Below are 21967 nucleotides of genomic sequence, written 5' to 3'. Positions count from 1 at the left end.
ACAAACATTCATATAAAAAGGGGATCTAAGTACAATGCTTGTGTGTCTGTTGAAAGATTTTCCATTAGCTTCAGACTAACTGGAGCTGAAGCTGAGTCCTGTCCTTGCTTTCCTATACTGCTCTTGATCCTGAATCCTCTTCTGTCCATATCATAAACACCTCTGACTGTTGCAGTTTTGCCTGCTTTTTGTCCGAATCCTTTTTTCCCATTTTTAATGTTGCCTAACTATCTGAACTTTGTGTTTAAGACGTTGGTATGTCCCATTATAGTGGTGCAAAGGACCCCTCAGTTATCCTAACCCTGCTCTGACCTCTGACCTTGTCTTTTACTCATTCTGAACCAGGTGTGTTTCTCAAAGTCATCTGGCATTAGACTCCAGTGATACTCTTATCTGGAGTCTTGTTCAGGCAGATCAGCAAGTTCTGTCACTCTGTCCCTATTTACATATTTGTGGTGTTTTCTTACTGTCTCCTTGATTTCCTGATGTCCTTGTTTCTTCCTGGCATAAATATGTACAGTTCCAGAAAAGGAGCACATTTGTATTCACACCTTATTGCACAAATCTTGGCTTACAGGACTGAGAACCTTTTTCAGTCCTATGCTGATCCCCAGTTTGGAAGGTAGGTTGTATTCCTTGCCATTACTAAGCTAGCGGGCATTAAAAGTATTCCTTTACTTACTCTGAACACAACATGGATAGAAGGATAGATCACAGCTACATCAAGAACTGCCCAAATATATCTAGCTTATAAAATTCCAGATGCATTAGTCTTTGCAAAAGTGCTTAATAATTGCAAAAATAAAATAACTGGCCTTTGCACTTGATGTGTTTTATTTGCTGCTCATAATCATTTTTAGATGGTAAAGAATGTTTTAGAGGTGAATTTCTTTAATTCCTAACTGAACAAACTGTGTTTAAGTTGAGAAGAGGAACTCTTTGATGAAAATCCTGTCATTAAACCTGTCCAGATACTGCTTGTTCAGATGGATGCTTGCGTCAGGTCTTGTTACGCATTTATTACAATTCACTTCAATAACAGATAATACGTGATTCTGAATGAAAGAGTGAGTCTGAAATTACACAAATCTTCTTCACTATAATGATTCATCAGGTAGGATTCATTTCAGCTTTCTGATTTATCTGTTTTTTAATTATTATCCCACGCTCTGTAGTGATGACAGAGTTGTGATGGAGAACAGGCAGAAGTTACTGCTGGGAGCCTTTGTCAAAAGCTTGATGCAGGCAGCCTGGGCCTGACGATGATTCACTGATGATCAAGTGCAACAAACAACTCCATGAGAGCATAAGAGCAAGCCATTTCCTGGGATACAAAACAATTTGGTGACATTATTATTCCTTCCTGTAATTTCTTGCTCTGAATTGTTAATTTCCAGTAGTGTTTCTTGCCTGAGACCCCACAGCTTAGTACCAGGGCAGTATGAACCTTGAGGTCCATGGAAAGAGAGTTTTCCTGCAGTTTTCAGCCATGAGGAAAGGTTATTGTTGATTTTGTCCTGGATTTTCAGACAGGAATAGACTTCCATGATATGGAAGGCTATTGGCAAAATAAAAAGTGACATGTAACTGCTAAGCAGGTGGAAATGGAAGAGAAGGGCTTAGTCCCCCATTGTCTTTTATGAACTTTTGCAAATGTAGTATGCACTCCCTGCTTACAGGTATTACTGTCAGGCTGTCTAACTCTTCTTTCAATTTAAGGTGGGGCCACAGACACCTTACAATTACCAGTTCTACTTGGCAACAGCCTTGTCAGCTCCCTTTTGGTGCTCACATATTATCAATAAAATAACACTAGTTTCTGAAAATGACCAGTTCCACTTACATTTCATAATCTGTTGAAAGGAAAAATGTTTGTGACTGAGTAAGAGAAGGAAGGAGCTGTCAACCCTGTTTTGTGATTACTGCCCACAAATGTTCTCACATTTTGCTTTAAGAAAGTGTTCTGACAAAAATATTAGCACTAATAGTACAGTATACATATGTTCTCAGAGTATAAATAGTGCAGCTTCATCTCATGAGATAGCTCAGGGCTTTATCCAATGGCTTTAATGAGGTTTGAGGTTGCTCAGCATCTCCCAGCAGACGCTCAGCACACCAAAGAAGACGACGTGGTAATCATGGGAGGTGAAAAGCACCATCCTTACTCCTCCAAGCCAATGAGAGTCACAAAGACTTGGTGCCTGCAGCATCAAACCTTTCATTCTCCAATGAATGCGAAAAAACGTTTATCACACTGGATCAGCATACTCCAACAGATGCATCCTCCAAACCACAATATGTATTCAGCATCCTGCTTTCACAGAAGTGAAACTCTTTTGCCCTAACTTAGGTGACAGTATTGCCCCCAGCTCCCTGTTCAAGCATTAGAGAGAAATATTTTCAGAGAACAGCTTTTCATTCAACTGTAGGTGCTGAACAAAGCTGCGGTGTCTGCTCTCTGTTGTTTAGTCTTTACAGGTTTCTTTTTTATTACATTTCGTCTTACAGGGGAATTTTTAGTATTCAAGTGGCCAGAAAAAAAATCTTATTTGTAGACCACCAAGGAGAGACATGTCTACTCTTACATAAATTCTGGATTTGTAGTTATTAGTTTACAAATTCATGTGCCATCAAGGTGATGTATTGTGTTCAAGAACATCAAACAGACACTCCTTCTAAAATTGCAGTGTTTTGCAATTTTAACGCTACAGGATGAAGTGGACATCAACAATACTAATACATTCGATTTAGAGACATTAATAGGGTCCTGAAAATCTGAGGGTGATTTCAGGGGAAAAGTCAGAAATGAGAATTAACAAGGGGCGTCTTTTACTTAAAAAAATTCCTATTAGTAATTAGTCTGTTTAAAATATTCCACTTTGGTTTTTTGTGTGTCCTCTACAGGTTCATTCTTTTCTTTTTGATCAGTCATCATGATGATTATCTCTCAGCTACAGAAATTCAGGAAATGTTGCTGAAGAGAGCCTACTATTTCTTTCTCATGTAACCGAATAACTTTGTTGAGGTCACTTTACTGCATGAATGCCCAGTTTCTGAAAGCTTTCACACAATCTGTTGTACCCTAAAGAAAAAAATGTACTTTTTTGCTGAATACCACCTATTCTGTAGGAGTGACATATTCCACATTTTGGAGGCTTATACATTTTTTGTGCTAATGGTTATTAAAAAAATTATTCAGTACAGCATAAAATCTTACATGTATATATATAAATATATGCATGCATATATGTAATCTCTAGCATATAGGTGTATCATATCAATGTATATATATCATATTTATATGTAAGTATATATAAACGTGTAATATTTAAGCATGAACATACAGGTATATTCCAGGTTAAAGCTGAAAGCCCACTCTTCATACCCCTACACAAAGTGAAAAATTTTATCTCAGATTCCTGCAGTCTTTTTATTGTATAAAAGGAATCCATGATTGTAACAAAATTCACCTGTACATAACCTTTGAGACTCCTCCTATTCCACAGAGTCACAGTACTAGAATTACAGAAGAAGAGAAGTAGATAAAGGCTGTTCTTTCTAGATTTCTGTCTTTATATTTAAGGGAGAGGAACTATGATCTCTGCCCTGAATCTTTTCTGCATACAGTGTAGCTACTAGAGAACATTCAGCTACTTTAAAAAGTGAGACTAATAAAACAGTAGTGATATTATTTGTTACAGAATCCATTTAACACACACTATATTTGTGCAAGCCTGTTCAAATGAAGTGTTACGACATTTTTTCTTGAGGTTTAAAACCATGCAACCTAAGTAATCACTATAACCAAAACTCTAGAAAATCTTAAAATCACCTGTAAAGATTCATATTAAGCAAGGATTTATTAATTGAAAAGTTTCTATTTATTTACCATTATTTGCAAAACCTAATACATATAATATTTCTATGTGAGTGTGCTGCCTGTATATGACATAAAATGTCAAAGCTATAGCTAAATAGAACAATTATTATCTTACTTATTTGTCAGTGGCATACACGTAAGACAAAATTTGAGTACTATTTCCCAGTTTTTCCCTCCAAACCTTCCCTAATAAGTTTTGTACAGTTTCTTGTCTAGGATGCAAGGCGGGACAATTTTCCATTCTCTAGAAAGCCACATTTTGGTCATTTGCCAAAGCCTTACAAAGGTATTTGTGCATTTTTTAATGGTTGCTTTATGTTCTGATTATATGATACCATTAAAATTTTAGAGTACAGACAGTTCTTGGCATAATAAAAGAATCTATGAGGAAACTACTCAGTTGAGGATGACTCAAACCTATTTTGTCTTTAAAGGTGGTGTACTGGTCAGCGATGACCAAACTTTTGGTTACCTTGAATTAAAAAGGGACTTTTTCACTATTGGATCCTGTCATGCTGTTATAATTCTGTGCCTGTGCCTGTACCCATGGCTGATGTCTGGCAGGCTTTAGTACAAAGCTAAATATCGTCAGCACCACTGAAACAGAATCATGAAGCATTATTCCTGGTAGCATGATAAAGAATGGGAAATCATAGAATTGTAGAATCATAGAAAGGTTTGGGTAGGAAGAGACCCTAAAGATCATGTTGTTCCAAACTCCCTGCTTTTGGCATGGATGCCACCCACTAAACCAGGTTGCTTAGGGCCCATCCAACCTGGCCTTGAACACTTCCAGGGATCGAGCATCCACAGTTTGTCTGGGCAACCTGTTTCACTGTTCCACTGTTCCAGTGCCTCACCACCCCCCATAGGAAAGAATTTCTTCCTAATAATATCTACTCTAAACCTACACTCTTTCAGTTTAAGGCTATTACTCCCTGTCCTATCCCTACATGCTCTTGTAAAAGTCTCTGGTTCTCCTATAGGCCCCCTTTAGGTACTGGAAGGTGCTGTAAGGTCTCCCGGGAGCCTTCTCTTCTCCAGGATGAGCAAACCCAACTCTCTCAGACTTTCCTCACAGGAGAGGTGCTCCAGCCTTCTGGTCATCTTTGTGGCCCTCCCCAACTCACTCCAACAGGTCCATGTCCTTCTTGTGTTGAAAGTAAGGGATACATTTTCCCTATTCCAGTCAGTGGCAACTTCACCAGACTGCAACAACTTCTCAAATATGGTGGATAGTGGCATAGTCACCACATCTGTCTGTTCCCTCAGGACCTGCAGAGGCATCCCATGGACTTCTGCACCTCCAGGTTCATTACATGGCCTTGAACCTATCTTCTCCTGCAGCAGGTGGTTCTTCATTCTCCCAGTCCTTCTCTTTGCTTTCGGTGACTTGGCTGGTGTGGCTGGAGCACTTGCCAGTCAAGACTGAGGCAAAAAAAGTCATTGAGTACCTCAGCCTTCTCCATATGCCAGTTAACCAGGTCTCCCGTTTCTATCTGGTAGGGCATACTTTTTCCCTTGTCTTTCTCTTATCACTGACATACCTGTAGGAGTTTTTCTCATTGCCCTTGATGCCCTTGGCCAGATTTAATTCTATCTTTAAATCTATTATTAGCTTTCCTAACCTGATCCTTCTCTGCCTGAACAATTTCTCTATATTCTCCTTAGGTTCTTAAGTCCATGCTTTCACCCTCTGTAGGGTGAGTTTGTCCAGGAGCTCCTTGTTTATCCATGCACGTCTCTGTGTGGCTTTATTTGACTTCCTCTCTATTGGGATGCATCACTCCTGAGCTTGAAGGAGATGATCCTTATTATCAGTCCATGGAAAAATCATTTGCTTTAGAACCCCATCAGAACTCCAGTGCCAATAGAACCATCTGAATGAGAATTATTTTAGTACATGTAGAAAAGTACTTTTTAGCAGAAACTGAGGACTGGTATCAAATTTAGCATCTCAGTGCTTCTTCATATTATTGACTGGTGACTATCTCTGATTATTAATGAAAAGTGATCAGTAATAGTCCCTGTAAAAATATACAAAATTTCACGTCAGATCTGCTTGTGACACCTCAAACAGTGACTGGATAGAACAATTCAAACGCGGTTACCTTTGGCAATCATTAGGTCCAAAGAATTTCCTTTTTTCCCTTTGCTCTGTCCAAACCAAATCATCCCAAATATATTTTTCTGGTGTTTTCTATTACCGCAGGCCTGGTTCCTAGGGTATATCACCGTGTCCCACAGCCATAGGGAGGAGGAGGAGAGATCCAGCAGGCAGGAATTGTGCAGCAAGGTTGATTTATTTAATTATTTTACAAACTCTTTTATAGACTTTTTTCTTCATAGTCTAATTGGACAAAAGATCAGCCACCCCTTGGGGGTGATTGGCCAAAATCCTAAAACATCCATTGTCAAAATATTTTTCTACTATACCATAAACAAGACTTTTCAAGGTTGCAGGTGGCTTGATTGTTTACATAACTCTGCTACCTCTTCTGTGAGAGAGAAAAGTCTCTCACAGGCTTAGAAAATAACAAGAAAATCCTCACTAGCAGCATTTTTGTATCTACAGTTTTCTGTATTGCTCTTTACTTTCTCTTTACCTAAAGTCACCTAGAAGCATCATGTTAAGTTTAAGTTGTCAACCTTTCCCAGTACATTGCTCTTTTAAGGAATGGCTCCTACATTTTTACCCAAATCCTGAAGAAAACTAACCATCAACTCATTAAGATTTGATTGTATACTGGGTATGAATACCTTACAATATCTTACAGTCTGTGGATTTTTGGGCCAGTGTTTTGGCCAATGATGCAGAAGCAGATTATTTGAAATTGCAGGTAGGTTTTAATGATAGGCTGAGAAGCTAAAATTCAAAGCAACTTTCAAATCCAGCTATCAGCAGCTGGAGGGGGAGGAGATATCCAGTCATTTCTTCAATACAGAGTGATGGTCTTGTGATTTATACCAAATCCTTTCAAATACAGGAACATTGAATTGAGCACCCAAATCTACAGTCACGTTGTTCTGTCTGATGTCAATGAAATACAGTGACTTTAGCTCAGATAATTTTTTTCCCTGGTTTCACCACACAGTTCATGTAGATCTTACCAGAGAGCAGATGTGATTCCTCGTGCTGCTGTTCCTTCACCTGTCAGATTTCTTTACCTAATGGAGGGCACCTTACAGACATATGGGCCAAAGTCTCCCTGGGTTTGGAACTGCAGACTCCTGGGGATGAAGCTGGGGGGAGTGGAGTGGATGATGGCAGGGCTGTGGCAACACAACATACAATTGCCTCATGAATTCAAGGACTGACAGCCTCAGGAGGGGCTGAAATGGGGTTATGGTTAGGCTGAGGTGAGCTCCAGGAAAGGGAAGGCAGAGTCAGTAAGGTTTGGTAGCGCCTCCAGCACCCTGATAATAGAACAAGGCTTCTAAACAACTATTTGTGTATTTAATTACGGTAGCACTAACTTCAAGGAACTTGTACCCCCATGAATTAAGTTTTTCCTTCTCATTGAAGAGTACCATCTTGATCTGTGTGGCCTCTGTGACACTAAGAGCAGACATAGTGACAGAATGGCACAATATCCTTTTCCCTCCTCAGCATCAACAGAAGTGCCATTAACTGGCATATGTGGGTCTCTAATGTAAGAATTTGGAAGTCAGGATTTTGAACAGGTATAGTATAGAAATACCTATATCCCTCAGCACTGAAAGATCTATTTGCCTTGAAGAAAACCCATTTAAAATACTTCCACCTAAACATGAATGCTTTGTTATTGCATTTTAATTTTTCCCAAGTCCAGTCAATAGCTCCCTTACAGACATTATCTGAGACATGTTGATTATTTTATCCTGATGGGATATTCTCTCCTTTTTTTTTACTGTAATTAGAAACATGTGAGTAGATATAGGGGAACAAGACTGACAAACCTCAAACAATTAATCCTAAAGATTAGTTTTCTTACACTAAAAAGAGTTGAAATTGTGGGTGCTTCTAATTTTCTGATAAGCTTCATCACAATCAGAATTACTGCCTAAAGCTGTAAAATTAGATGGTCTGCTCCCGTAGCAATCCAATAATGTGAAGATTATTTCTGAAGTAGCTAATTCTTTATTATTATTTCTGAATGCATACATGCAGATATGACATTTCCTTAAAAACAGTCAGAAATAATTCTCAAACAGAAAAACATTTTGCAATATTTTATTGCCAAATAGGATTCATGGGTTAAATTATTGTGAAGAAGAGACACTATAATTTATTCACACAGAGTCAGGTAGAATTTATTCACACATAGTAAATTAACCCATAAAGTCAAGAAGAGACATATAAACTCAAGTGAGTAAGGAACTGAACAAACAAAAAAATGTTGATGTTACATTTCAGTAGTTTATGCAAAAATTAATTATGTATACCTGAGACACCCTGTAATCTTTTACCCCTTAAGATTTTTTCATACAAGTGAATAGAAGGGAAGATACCTGGGAATATATAGACCTATTCATGAAGAGCTCTGTGATGCAAGATGCCGGTCCCTGTTCTCAAAGCAGTATTTGAATAGAGTATAAATGAACCAAGTAACTCTGTTGTTTTCCCAAATGAGGCAATAAATGCTGATGTCTTGGAGCACAGAAACAGTAAATTTATTTTCACATTTGTGAAATAGCAAGCATTTATTTGAATGCATGTCATTAAGGCTAAGTGAATGGTCTGTAACCAGACAGAAGCAGGAGAGCTACCCATTCAGAACTCAAGGGCTTAAGCTGTATTACTCAAGATAGAATCTCACAAATATTTTTGAATATTTTATGATCTTTAGGAATGAACACAAGTTCATCTGTATGCTAGTTACATAACACTGTCACTCTTATGAAAATAGAAAGTGCTAAAACTTCAGCTCTGCAAAAGGTATAGCTGCCCACAGTGTTCCAGTTTATGGGTTCCGTCCTCCAACGCAATGAGCACTTTGGTCCCGGTCCAGCAAACAACTCATAGATCTGCTTAACAGTTTGCACGTGAATAACTGTCTTATGCTAAACTGCTACTATAGCTAAATAAGAGAATCACAAGGTCCTGATATCATAGATTACATCTCTTTCTCACTCTCTCTATGAAATGTTAGATTTACACTTACCTAATTCACCGGGGTTTTATACACCACCATTCATAAAAGCTAGTCTATAATGTGCCATATTCCGGTGACAGAGGACTACAAAATGAATAGGCAGGTTTTTTTTCCTCTTACCAGTTTCTTCCAGGAGGAGATGCTTCTGGGAGCTTGAAGGAAGTGCTGGCATTTGGAGCAGGTAGTAAAGGAGCTGTCTGCCTTCTCTCCATAACTGTATATGATGCAATGTATGCTGGACATCACCTAACTGGGAGGTGTTGCCTCTCTCTTTCTCACCTCTTATCAACCTGTGCAGAAAGTAAGAATGCAAAGCTTTTCACTATCTGTGCTGGTTAGCAGATTTAGGCAGTGGCAGTTGACAAGGCTTATACTGCACTCGTCGCAACACTGAGGCTGCTCCAGCATGCTCACCTTCAGAGCTTCCAAAAAAGTTGTATCTGGCCCAGCCAGGATTCTTGCCCATGAAAATATGATTCCTCTTACCTCTTTTTTCCCCATGCTGTTTGCCCTCTTAACATCAAAACAAATTTGAAATCCACATCAGGTTTGGCCTTTAATGACACATGAAGTAGTTTATCATCACATGAAAAAAAGCACACTTTGTGATGCACATTATTATTACTAATACTTCATCAACATTTTGCACATCTCACATGATGAATGTGGGCTAGTGCATTATCCCATTTTCTGTGCATCATGAAGCTGCTCCCTTCAATCAGCATTGTTGCAGTCTCAGTTATTTGCTTTCTTGCTATCTATCCATCCATGTATAATACGACACATTTCCTACTCTCATCTCAGTATGAAAACACCAAAAGAATTCTTACATCTCCAGAGCACCGTAGGTTACTTTTTACCTAAAACAATGTTCAGATGGCTGTCACAAAGAAAGTTAAAGTGAAATGTCAAAAGCTGTAAGGATGAAAAGCTGCACATGGTAGATACAAGATTCAGTGCACGGCAACTCCCTCTTAATAAACAAGCAAAGATTTATTGGAAGGAAAATTTCCCTGCATTTGAAATTTAACTGCCAACCATCCACATCCTACACATAACTGTCAGAAAGGATGTCTAAATCTGTCCTCATTTATAACATGTGTTGTGACAAGATTTGACAGTCTCTGAAAGGGCTATAATTGCCACCTAAACATCCAGCATTTTGTCAACTGCGATCATGTTTAGAGAAAGCATTTATTTCACTTAAAAAAAGCTAGCGTTTTTTCTTTCTTCTGAATGAGATGACAGATTTTTTTTTTTTTCCTTTTCTCATTAGGGATTGCAAGTCAGATTTAAGGATTTTTTTTGTTCCTTTTTTCTCTTCAGTTTTTTTCTGTAACAGGAGTTAAAACTTTTCAGACTAAAAGAATGATTAGCTTAAGGAAACCAACAGCAATTTAACAGAAAGGATGTTTACTGACATTACTGAAAATTTCTGATTGTCAAGCTGATTTTGATAGGCACTCTCATGAATATCACAACAGGAACCTAAGTCAAAAAGGGGGAAGAGTACCCCAGAATGTTCCATTCTGTTACTCTGGATAAATGCTCCATAGTATTAATCTGTGCATATAGTCATCCTAAAATGACCATTAACATTGGTACAGGATGGAGATGGGAGCTGTTGGTGATATGCCCCCATCCCACGATGGAAACTGTTGGCCTGCGAATTGAAAGAACATTTTGGATGAGGGAAATGAGACCTGTCTCTTGGGCATTAACAGTCCATGTAGTCGGGATTGCAACCAATGCATAACCAATTAACTGCCCTAATGGTTCAGTAGTACACGAGCTGTTACCAGGCCTGTCACTTAATTGCACTTTCTTGAAGTACTGAGCACTAAAACTCCCCACTACTACAGCGAACACTCCCCAGCAGTATTGCTTCAACCCACTCTGGCAGCATACACGGTTCTTCTGTGTTTATTTACCGAAAACAATCCAGCAATCAAATTTTATTAACGGGAACATTGACAAAATTCAACAACAATCTGTGCTTTGGAGAGTATGGTTACTAGAACTGGTATTTTTTCATGCATAGTGGCTGCAGTGGAGACGTGGCAGCAGGACTGCATGCCAAGAAGTCCTGGGGGTCCTCAGTCCTGACCTGCTCATGCTTGCCTGGCCTGTCCTTGCCAGGTGCACTATTGGTGAGAACTGTTTGTCGCTCGGCATATCTGCACTGTGCAGTCATAGGGCTTTTGAGGAAGGGCTTGAGGTAAACTCTTCCTCTGTTGGCTAGAGGGGTCAATAATGTACTCCTGACTGGCGTTTGTCTAAGAAATGGATTGGGAAGCCAAAAGGAAAAGATTTTCTGGACAAGTAAGAACACAAGCTTGCATAAAGTAACTTTCTCCACCTGTTCCATTCTAATTGCAATACTCCTACACATTATATTCTTTAACTGCCAGTTAAGGCTCTTACTCTCAAATCACAACCATTTTTGGTTACTTCTTACACAGTTAATTGTCCATAATGGGTGTCCACAGTGATGCCACACTACAAACCTGAATGAGAGGTAGGATGGCCACACTGTGTAGTCAATCTAAAGCTCAGTTTCAGATCAAACACCTCATAAAATAATAATCTGATACCAAAGAGTCAGCTTAGAAACAGGAAAAGCCTCACAAACTATTAACTGCTATTAGCCGAAAGCATTTCCTTAAATGAGATTGGAAAGGACAGTCCAACATCTCCAACATCCACAAATGCAGTAAGGCATTTGATAAGACAGATGCTTAAAGGAAGAAAACCAATTTATGCCTCCATCAGCTTTTACAAGTTTACACTGAGATACTGACAGCCAGCACATTTTTTAGGAGTATCCTTAAACAATGAAAAACTTATTTCAGGAAGCAAGTAACTGATTCAGATCTATGATCTGTTTATCTGGGCATACAAAATTACTACTTTTGGTTCATTTAGATTTGCTTAAAGTTAATATCTCTCCATAAATCAGACTCAGTCGAAGCAATTAATAATGGGGGCGTTGGGTTGGGTTGTTTTTTTTCCTTTTGTCTTCAGAGTATATATCCCTTATGTTTTGAGAACATTCTTGTATTTCAGTGATGTTGCTTGCTTAGCAAAGCTGATGCCTTAGGTTTTAACTTTCATATTTTTCAAATCCTGTACTGCCTAGTGTTTAACTCTGAAGTTTCTTGTAGCCTGTTGACTTCTGCTCTCTCATGCTAGGTAGAGATAATAAAGCCTCTCCAGACCTGCTCCCCAAGGACACTCAGACTCTCCTAGGCCCAAAAAGTATAAACCAAAAGCCTTTGAGAGGGGGACAAGCTATGGGGAAATTACATCATTAAACTGAAGCTTTAATTGGAGAATTAACCCTGATATGCAAATGAACCAAGCTTATAAAGTGTGAAAAACTCATGACCTGTCGTCCATCTTGGGGTCCATTTTGAGAGTAGCCTCTGGCTCCCCAGGGTGCACCTGTGAAGGCCTTTCAAATAAATACCTACCTTTATTTCCTTATTCTTGTCTAGTCTCTGTTTTTAGGTGGCCTCTCAAGGCATCAAAGCCAGTCTCCTACCTACATGCTCTGATTCCTCTGTTGAACATAATGCAACAGAACTTTTAAGTTCTACCCCTGAGCGGCCACCGGAGTCAATGGAAGCTGGAGGAGAAAATATTAGAAATAAAGCACAAATTCAGATACTGACATTGTGGTCAGATTTCCAGCAGCTCCAAATGCCTTTGCAGCTGAAGACAGATGAGTATCTCAGGTTTTAACAGTTAGTAAACTCTTCCAGAGGAGCTATTATTTCATCGTTTCTCTCTTGATCTGTACTGTGCAGCTTGTAAACACTAGCATCCTGAATGAACTAAAAAAGAGAAAATAGTAGAGGGAAGTTGGAAAAGATAATTCCTAGTATAGGAGGAGTGAATGGAAGTGTCTTATGTGGGATGAGGGTAAGAAAGAATCACCTGGGACCTCAAGATGTCTGTGATAAATGCAATGCTCAGAATTGTCAGCAAATTCAAAGTGAATGACAGAGCCCCTTCAATGTCAGGTTTCAAACATTTGGAATTTATGGTCAGAAGTATTATCAACAAATATCTATAAGGAGAATTGAAAATAATTTAAAGAAAAAAGACAGCTATTTTATAAATGTTAAGTAAGTTGCCTTTCTTTTTGAAGGAAGGAAAGAAAGTTCTGCTTTCTACTGGTAAACAATGAACAACTTAGAAATTTGACTGAATACCTTTCTAATCAACTGTAACACCAGTGCAGTATTGTAATTAAACAAAGCATTGGTTTTTCACTCTTTTTGTTTTTATGATTCCTTGTATACATCTACTAAATCAGAAGCTATCTAACCCTGCAGTGGGAATACATCCAGGAGATGACAGCAAGCAGAAGAAGCTTTGAGAGGTTCCTTCTGAGAACATTCCCATACCCAACTTTGTAAAGGTATGCAATCAGTACTAAAATTTAGATCATACTTCCAAACCTTTCCAGATGCTAATTTGGAACTCCCTCCTCCCACAGGAACTACCTGTGTCTGGTTAGCAAAGTAGAAAGATAAACTCTTAGGTCCATGAAGCTATGCAGCCAGGTCAAGGAGAACAATTAGAAAAGATCCTGCCTATCCTAAATTGTCATCTTGACTAGACCTAAATAAAGGGGTTTGAACCTGAGTTCTAGCTTCCATCAAAATTTTAACTACATAGATATGAAAAAATGAAAAGAAACCTTAAAAAAATACAGTGAAAATTCAATTCCCTACTCCAGGGGAGTTTTAATGGCAATAGTCATTAATGTCTGGTAATAGCTCTCCTTATGTTAATGTGCTAATTACTCCATTGCCAGACACTCTAGTAATCAGTCTTTGCATTTTGCTTTTCAGATCAGGAACATGTTATGCTGGTTTTTTTCTGACTCACCTTTCTCTTAATACTAAACAGCAAGCATTTGGTTGTAAAAATAAGACTAAAATAGCTGTTTTGATGCTCAAATGGATGGAGTTGTGCAGCTCTGAATGCTAATAAGCTGCAGGTAAAGAATGTTTCCCCTTCTGAGAGTTTGCTCAAGCTAAAAATAACCGTCTGACCTGCCCTCATCACAATAACACTGTGAAACTTGTTTCTCCTTGAGTGACTGAAGAGCAGGTGACATAGTCATACATTTTTAAAAAAAAAGAGGCCGTTCTTCTCATCTAGAAGCTGGCTTAATGCTGGAATGCCATTATTTATGTATGCAATGGGAAACTTGCTTCATGAATTTGCACATAAAAATCATTCAAACATAAAAGTCGATTCAGGAATTCTCCAATTGTTCTTTGTAACAAAACACCACTGTATTACTTGTGCTTTGCATGCCCTTGTGTTGCTATGATACAAAGATGCTGACTTTAAGTGAAATGGTGCCAGCAAGCCATTGGCCATGAGAGGAGCATACAGGGCCTGGCTTTATCTTTCTGTTAGGAGGTCTATAGAAGGTCTGGTTTGGTGCTCGTCAGAGGCCTCCGCTGAATGTCCTTGCAAGAAAGCTTCTCCATGTGAGATAAAGAGCTGATCTTGATGGAAAGGGAGCAAAAGGCTTACTTTCTAATCCTTACAAATGTGCTGTAGAAGAGCAAAAGAACTGGCAAATACGTCAAAAAGACAGCAATAAGATTTTCAGATTTGGAATGGGCCAATAATAGATTAACAAGCGCTTAAATGAAAACATGTTTATCTCAAATGGCTATGTTTCTCAATTATGTTTGTTCCCCATTAATTCCGTCATTACAGGATCACTTAGAAGCTGTTTGAGAAAAGTTTTACCTTCTGTTTACTAATTCAACTGCAGGGAATGCAGCTGTGGTTGTTTATTGTTCTTAAAGACAGTGATGTTGGTGTTCTGTGACTATAAAAAGATGACTATGCAAATACACTAGCAACAAACTAATTCTGTTCTGCAGTTTTTCTCTCTAAAGATTAAACTATTTAATTTAAAAATAGTTAAATGGGTACAAGAGTTCAGTTCATCTTTATCACATGCTCAAGGTTTTATGGGAAAGGCAATAAATTGGAAGTGAATATTTTGAGTGCCCCACGTCACCAATATTAAATGTAATGCATTTTACCTTCTGTAAAATGCTATATGTGCTGGATTTTAGAAAATAAAATACGTATCACAGAAAAATAGATCAGCTGTACCTTGTCAGACTTGAGAGAGATTTTGCTTTACCATTGCTCTCAAAAACCTTTAAAGGAGACGATTACACAACCTCCCATGACATCTATTTTAGTACTTAGTAATCCTTACCACAAGAGTGGCCTTGTCTAATTTAAACTTTATCTGTTGCTGCTTTGCAGAAGGGCTGAGACAGTTTGGTGACTCATTGTTACCTACAAAAGGAAAAATTCTTTTTGCCTAGCAAAAAAAACCACCAAACTTCAAAGCCACTATCTGACCATGCAGCCTCTGTCCTGAGCTTCTGGGAACTATCAGTGAATGCTGTTCAGGCCATCAGCTTACAAAGCATAACCCCCACAATTTAGTTGCATCCAGATTTCCTGCACACAATTTATATATATTAATTCTGCCTTTGAAAATACCAAACACAATTGGTTTACTGATGGCAACATAACCCACCCACCTAGTTATATGAAAATATAAAAGCTGTTGGTAAAACAACATAAAAAACTGCATACCTCAGTTGTGGTTTGAAGCATTGGAAATGAAAAACTGCACATAAAATAAATAGAATTCACCTAAAATAATTACAGCCTGTTCCTTTGCAAAATTGCATATGGATATTTGAATTCCTTGTGTAACTTCTTCATTCCCTAGATTCTGTCCTCTCCATTGCTCCCTACAGTCACACATAGAATGGAGGCTCCGAATCCCCACTTTGCCTAACATTTTGGATTCACTCAGGCACCCACATCAATGCCCTAATACATTCTCTTTGAGGTATTTAATATCACACATATGAAATATTATAGAAAATAGTAAATATAGATGCATCTAATTAAGCCTGTTATCTCCAATATATTATGTACAGGATAACAGCATGTCCTGTTTGGATCCTCTGTGATGAAGGTCATAAGAAAGAGAAAGGCTTTGCCTTCTCCAGAAATAATTTGAAGAGAAGCTTCTCTTTCCCCTCTTCTCCAGGTATGAGTCCATTCATATGGGCACCCTCTCTCACAGTTTAAGTTCCAGACTCCTTGTAAAATCACCAGTGCATGTGAGGAATAATTAATTTCTTTCCTCTTTACTGTAGTCTTCTACATATTTGCCTGGTTGTTAAGTGTCAGTGTATGAACTTGTAGACCACAATGATTTCTGAACTTACCCTAGTTCTGTGTGGGTTTTAACAACTCTTAAATATTTTCCCCAATAACACTCTCTAAGCCATTCAATTTAATTAAGAATCATATTTTCTAAAATCTATTATCCTATATAGAGTATCTGTCAGGTCTTCAAATACAAATCCCATGTATATCTTTCTTCAACTATTCTAGAATTTTACTTGTTTCACATAAAACTAACTGCGACTTTTGCTTAAATATAACTTATTTCCTTCAGGTTGAAATGTGTGTTTTTCCAAGAATGTTTCCGCACTCCTCTTTGAAGACTGGGATTAAATAAAGTCACTGGCATTTTCATTTTTAAATTTAAAAAGTCAAATTATTATCCTGACCCCTCAGTGGTCATGCTTAATAAGCTTTCTTTCATTCAGACTCAATAGCAACTGCCAAAGTTATTTGAGATATTTTAGAAGGAATTTAATATATAAATTTGTTCCAGTGTGAACTCTGAGGAGAGAAATTACATTATTCACACATTCAAACAGGATCTTCCTGCAAACACAGCAAATATAAAAAGGACTGAATGGAGGAAAATAAAAGGCTGGACATTTTGCAGTTCAAAGTATAATTTCTTGGAAGTGACAGACTCCCCTTGGAAGTATCACAGTCAGATATGATAGTGTTTCACATACAACACAGATCTCAACAGACTTTGATTTATTTATATGAACAAAAACATTTTAAGAGCTGTAAACAAGTAACCTGATAAAGCAATTTGTCATGCAATATAGCATTGCTCTTACATAGTTTATTTTCATCAGTCGTATCACTGCAGAGTAGATGCATTAAGGGTGACCCAAGGTTAAAGCAGATGGAAAATAATAAACTGGCACCATAGCTTATAACCTAAAAAACCTTTTGATTTATAATTGTGAGAAAGCCTGTTGAAGATTTCAACATCAACTTCATGTGAGTCTATTTCCTTTTTAATCAGTCCGCCTTTGATCGTGGTGATGTTCACTTTGCATTAATTTTATCTGCCTTTGGAGGTAAAGTAACTGTGATAAGAGCCAATTAGTTTTGCACCATCAAGAAGGACAATGAATTGTGACTTGGCAAAACAAAGATAAAATTAACCATTTGCCTAAATGGTACTGTTCATTGTTGTTTTCTCATAAGGCTTCTTCTGTAATGTTCAGCTCCATGAACAAAATAACTCAGGATATGCAAGTTTACCTAAAGAAAAACATTCTGAAATGAACACTACACGAATGTGGCAACACTGCGCAGTAATTCAATGTGCATTTTCCACAAGCCATTAGATCTGTCTAAAGATTGTATTTCACACACATGAATAAGTGATGCAGTGAGGAATAAGCAAGTGGTTTGGTTCTTGTGGCTAAGGCTTTTTAAATAAGAAGAAAATTGAATTGGGTGGGGAATGCTTCATACTAACCATATGAAGTTAAACAGGGGCAAGTGCCAGATTCTGCAACTGGGACAGGGCAACCCTGGATGTACAGACAGCTGGGGGAACGGGACACTGCAGAGCTGCATCGCAGAATGAGATCTGGGGGTCATCATCACTGGCAAGTTGAATTTGAGTCAGCAGTCCCCTGGCAGCCAGGAGGGCCAAACCTGTCCTGGGGGGCATCAGGCACAGCATCACCAGCTGGGCAAGGGAGGGGATTGTCCCCTCTGCTCTGCACTGGGGCGGCCTCACCTCGAGTGCTGGGGGCAGCTTTGGGTGCCACAATAAAAAAAGACTTTAAACTGTTAGAGAGTGTCCAAAGGAGGGCAACAGAGATGGTGAAGGGCCTTGAGGGAAGCCACGCAAGGAACAACTGAGGCCACGTGGGCTGTTCAGCCTGGAGAAGAGGAGTCTGAGGAGAGACTTCATTGCAGTTACAACTTCCTCATGAGAGAAGAGGAGGGGCAGGCACTGATCTCTTCTCTGTGGTGACCAGTGACAGGACCTGAGGGAATGGAGTTATTATATCTGAGGGAAAGACAGACCTGAAAGGAACCATAGGTATGCTGAAGCAGAAGATCAGAACTCAAATTCATATTGAGAGATTAGCAGAGAAACATAGGGAAAAAAAAAGATGAAATACAATTTAAAAAGTGCTTGATCAAGAGGAGTGCAAAAAATACAGTATTTTGGTAAAGGTAATTTGAAGCAAGAGCTAAGAGTTATATCCTATTAAAAAGTGAGCATGAGTTAGCAGTTTCATGCTGCTATGAAAAAGCCAAACATCACACTAGAATCAATTAACAACAATAGAGACTGCAGGAGACTTGGCACAATATTCCTATTCTGTTCAGATAGATTGATTAGAACACCTCCCAAGGTTGCATCTATTTCTTTTTATAATGTTGCCAGAAGCATGGCTACAATACTTGCTTTTTTTCAGGAAAATAACTTTCCTTTAAATCATTGAGATGTTGATTTAAAGTTGAAATATTCAGAAGACCTAAGTACCCAACTACCACAGAATTCAGGATGGTTTGGATGCTAATGGCAACTGAGCAGTTCCTGAGATGTTACAGAACATTAGCAAATGCATAATTCCAGAAAAAAGATTAGTCACTTTTTAAGGTGAGTCAAAATGTTCTCATAACTAATACTTGAATTAGCTCAGATATTATTTTTTGTTAATTACCTCTATTTGTGATAGATTGCTGCAGCCCAATTCACAACACAGATTCTTCTCTTTTGGGAATCCACTTTTTCTTTTCTGTAAGGATAACAACAACTGCAATTTGATTGGATTTTTCTCTGTTTGAGGCCTGTGTTTCTCTGATAACTCCCACTGCTTCAGAGAGACATTTCCACCTCTCTTTGTATTCTGTATCTAAACCACGAATTTGGAAATACTTAGGTCCATCTTTATTGAAACAACTGAATTTTCTCATGTTTCAAATATTTATTTATATTTCAAAAATAACTTTTTGGAATTAAACCTGCAAAAGATCTTTAAATTTTTATGTATCAGAAAGTTTCATATCCTTAAAATAGCCCTGGGACCTGTTAAGAGCTTACACTTTAAGGAAAAATAGTCCCATTTCATAGCAAGTATAAATACAAATTATTAATCAATCCAAGAAACAGCAAAAATAAAAAGGAGAATCAATCCACGAAACTGTTCTCTCAAAAGAAAATCTGTCATAATTGAAACTAATAGGCAGGTAAGGTCTATTACAGTTTCTTATTTTCATAACAGAGAACACAGGATTACATGCAATGGATAGCCTAATGCTAAGAGCAGTGATCTGTACAGAAGATAACGTAGCATAGTGTTTCTATACTGACGTTTAAAGGAGAGCAGAGAAAGCTGTTTCAGGTTATAAACCTCATTTGTTCTTTTAGGATACAGGCTGATTTTTTTTTCTAAATTTCATTCAGAGACATGGAAAACAAGTCTGCTCAGAAAATGAGGCTTCCTATTGGCACATTTGGAAATCTACTTGAAGATGTGCACCTCTGGAAGAATTCTGCAGCATTGGAAAAGGTACAGTGGTCGCTATAATAAATGTGTTTAGCACAAGGGGAGAATGAGAGAAAGATGGATATTTGTTCTGTTGACTCGAGCTTACTTTACTTTCTGACTGTTTATTTCTGGTTATCAGTGACAAGTTTCTAACATGCTTCTGTACTAGTATGAATTCAGGGAGTTAGCAGAATATGAGATGTAGGGAATAAGCATGACAGTTTAAACTGTAGAAGAGTATAACATTAACTACTGAATTACTTTAAAACAATTAGGTTTTCCATGGAAATTTGTACCTTTCCTAGCTAGCCTCTTTTAAAAGATAATTTCATTCTTTTCTTCATGTAGTAATAAAAATATTGCAATTTCAGCAGTTAAATCAGTAGGATGTGACACTGTTTTGAGGAGTCGCAGTAATGATAAATCAAGAAAATAATTGCAATTAATATTAACGCTTAGAGTAGTTTTGACTTACAACTGAGTGCTTTAAAATGAGAGTGCCTTTAACAAAACCACCTCTGGATGCCTTAACTTCTCTATAAATATTATTTCAGGAAAATCCAATCCATGGTAAATCATGTTTTCTGCTATGGGTGTGGTGACACTTCTAACACATTCTCATGTAGACACAAAACTTCCAAAACTGAAAAAGTACTACCTAAAGCTTGTACTCAACAACTAAACTGGCCCATCTTTTTTTTGTAGTACTTATTTTTAAGGAAAAACTTCAGTGACAGTATGTCTACCCATGCAAGAAGGTATTAATCTAATGGACTTAATTCCTGAATCTGGAAACAGAGATGGAAGAAACCCTGGTAATGAAGTCCTTTCAAGCCAGAAGCCTGAGAGTTCAGGATTTTTATATTTTCACAACAAAAATAAAACCAAAGAGCTGAACCTTAGGAGACTGCTATACCATATGGAAATTTTTGAAAAGCATTAAAATCAAACTGCCAGCCTTTTTTAATGACACCACTTCAAGAACTAGTGGTGCTGTCAGTGCTCAGTAGGCATGAGACCAAAAATAGAATGGGGATTTTGAAAAGAGAAATGACCGAAGTAGATTAGGGATCTTGCCTTGACTTAAATTGTTAGTGGAAAAAAAAAAAAAATCTGTTAAAGCTTGTTTTAGGCTTGTTAGAGCTTGTTTTAGGCAGAATTGGTGGAAGACCCTAACCTCTTGGGGAATGTCTTTTTACTTGAAATGTTGGAAACAAAGTCCAGTTACATGCACACTTAAGAACCACTATGCACTTATAAAGAATAGGGAAAGTCTTTTAAGCATTCATAGCTACAGCTTAAACAAGTGGCGCATATTTGCTTAGCAAATGGCTCTGGAAATGAAGATTATACTGCTCCTTCAGGTGTCTGGTGCAGCCTTGTGTCCTGCCTCACAGTGGAAGCATCAGAGTGCATCACATGCACATGGGTGCTGGTTGCTGTAGCCTTGTTTGGGCTACAAAGCCCATCAATGTAGCTTAAACCACCATGGTCAGCAGTGCCACACTGGGTACCCAAGGATGTTCCCAACTGCTGGGGAGGTGAGAACCTTCAGAGGAAGCTAAAAAGTGGCAACATTCTGTAAGTGTCTGAACTGGGTTTCTTACTCTGTCTTTCAGAGGCTAAAGCATGTCTTGCAGATCCACCAGGATCTAGTTTATCAAACGTCCACTGTTTGGGATTTGGCAATTGCATGCATCTTACCAAAAATTAAAGAAACAGTAGAAATTTGGTTAGATTTTAGGTACCCCGCATGCCAGTTTGATGCCCAGTCTCTCTAGTCCATCTAGACTGTGTACAGTCTAATATGCCTTCAAATAGGGTAATACTTAAAATGAAAACTTACATTACACTATTATTTTAGTGAAAAGTTAAAATTCCCTTAGTTCATTTAAAGAAATTTGATTGTCTGCAAGAATGTCAATGTCATCCACAGAGAGCTTCTGACTCTTAAAATGAAGTAAATTGCTGGAACTACTTCCCATATTCACTTGCAGCAATCTATTATATTCCTTAGTCATCACACTCATCTCAATTAGACGAGCTTGGGACTGGATATCTATGAATATGCAACACTGCATTTTGAAATAGATATAGCTATCCAAAACCTTGAATTATCTTTATAAATCTATTTAAATTAAAAATTAGAAACCCTCAGTCTTATCAGCAAGACCCATGTTATATAACAGGCTTGGATTAGCAGC

Source organism: Aphelocoma coerulescens, chromosome 2 (genome assembly GCF_041296385.1).
Source record: "Aphelocoma coerulescens isolate FSJ_1873_10779 chromosome 2, UR_Acoe_1.0, whole genome shotgun sequence".
In the NCBI taxonomy this organism is placed as follows: Eukaryota; Metazoa; Chordata; class Aves; order Passeriformes; family Corvidae; genus Aphelocoma; species Aphelocoma coerulescens.
This window is presented reverse-complemented; position numbering follows the sequence as displayed.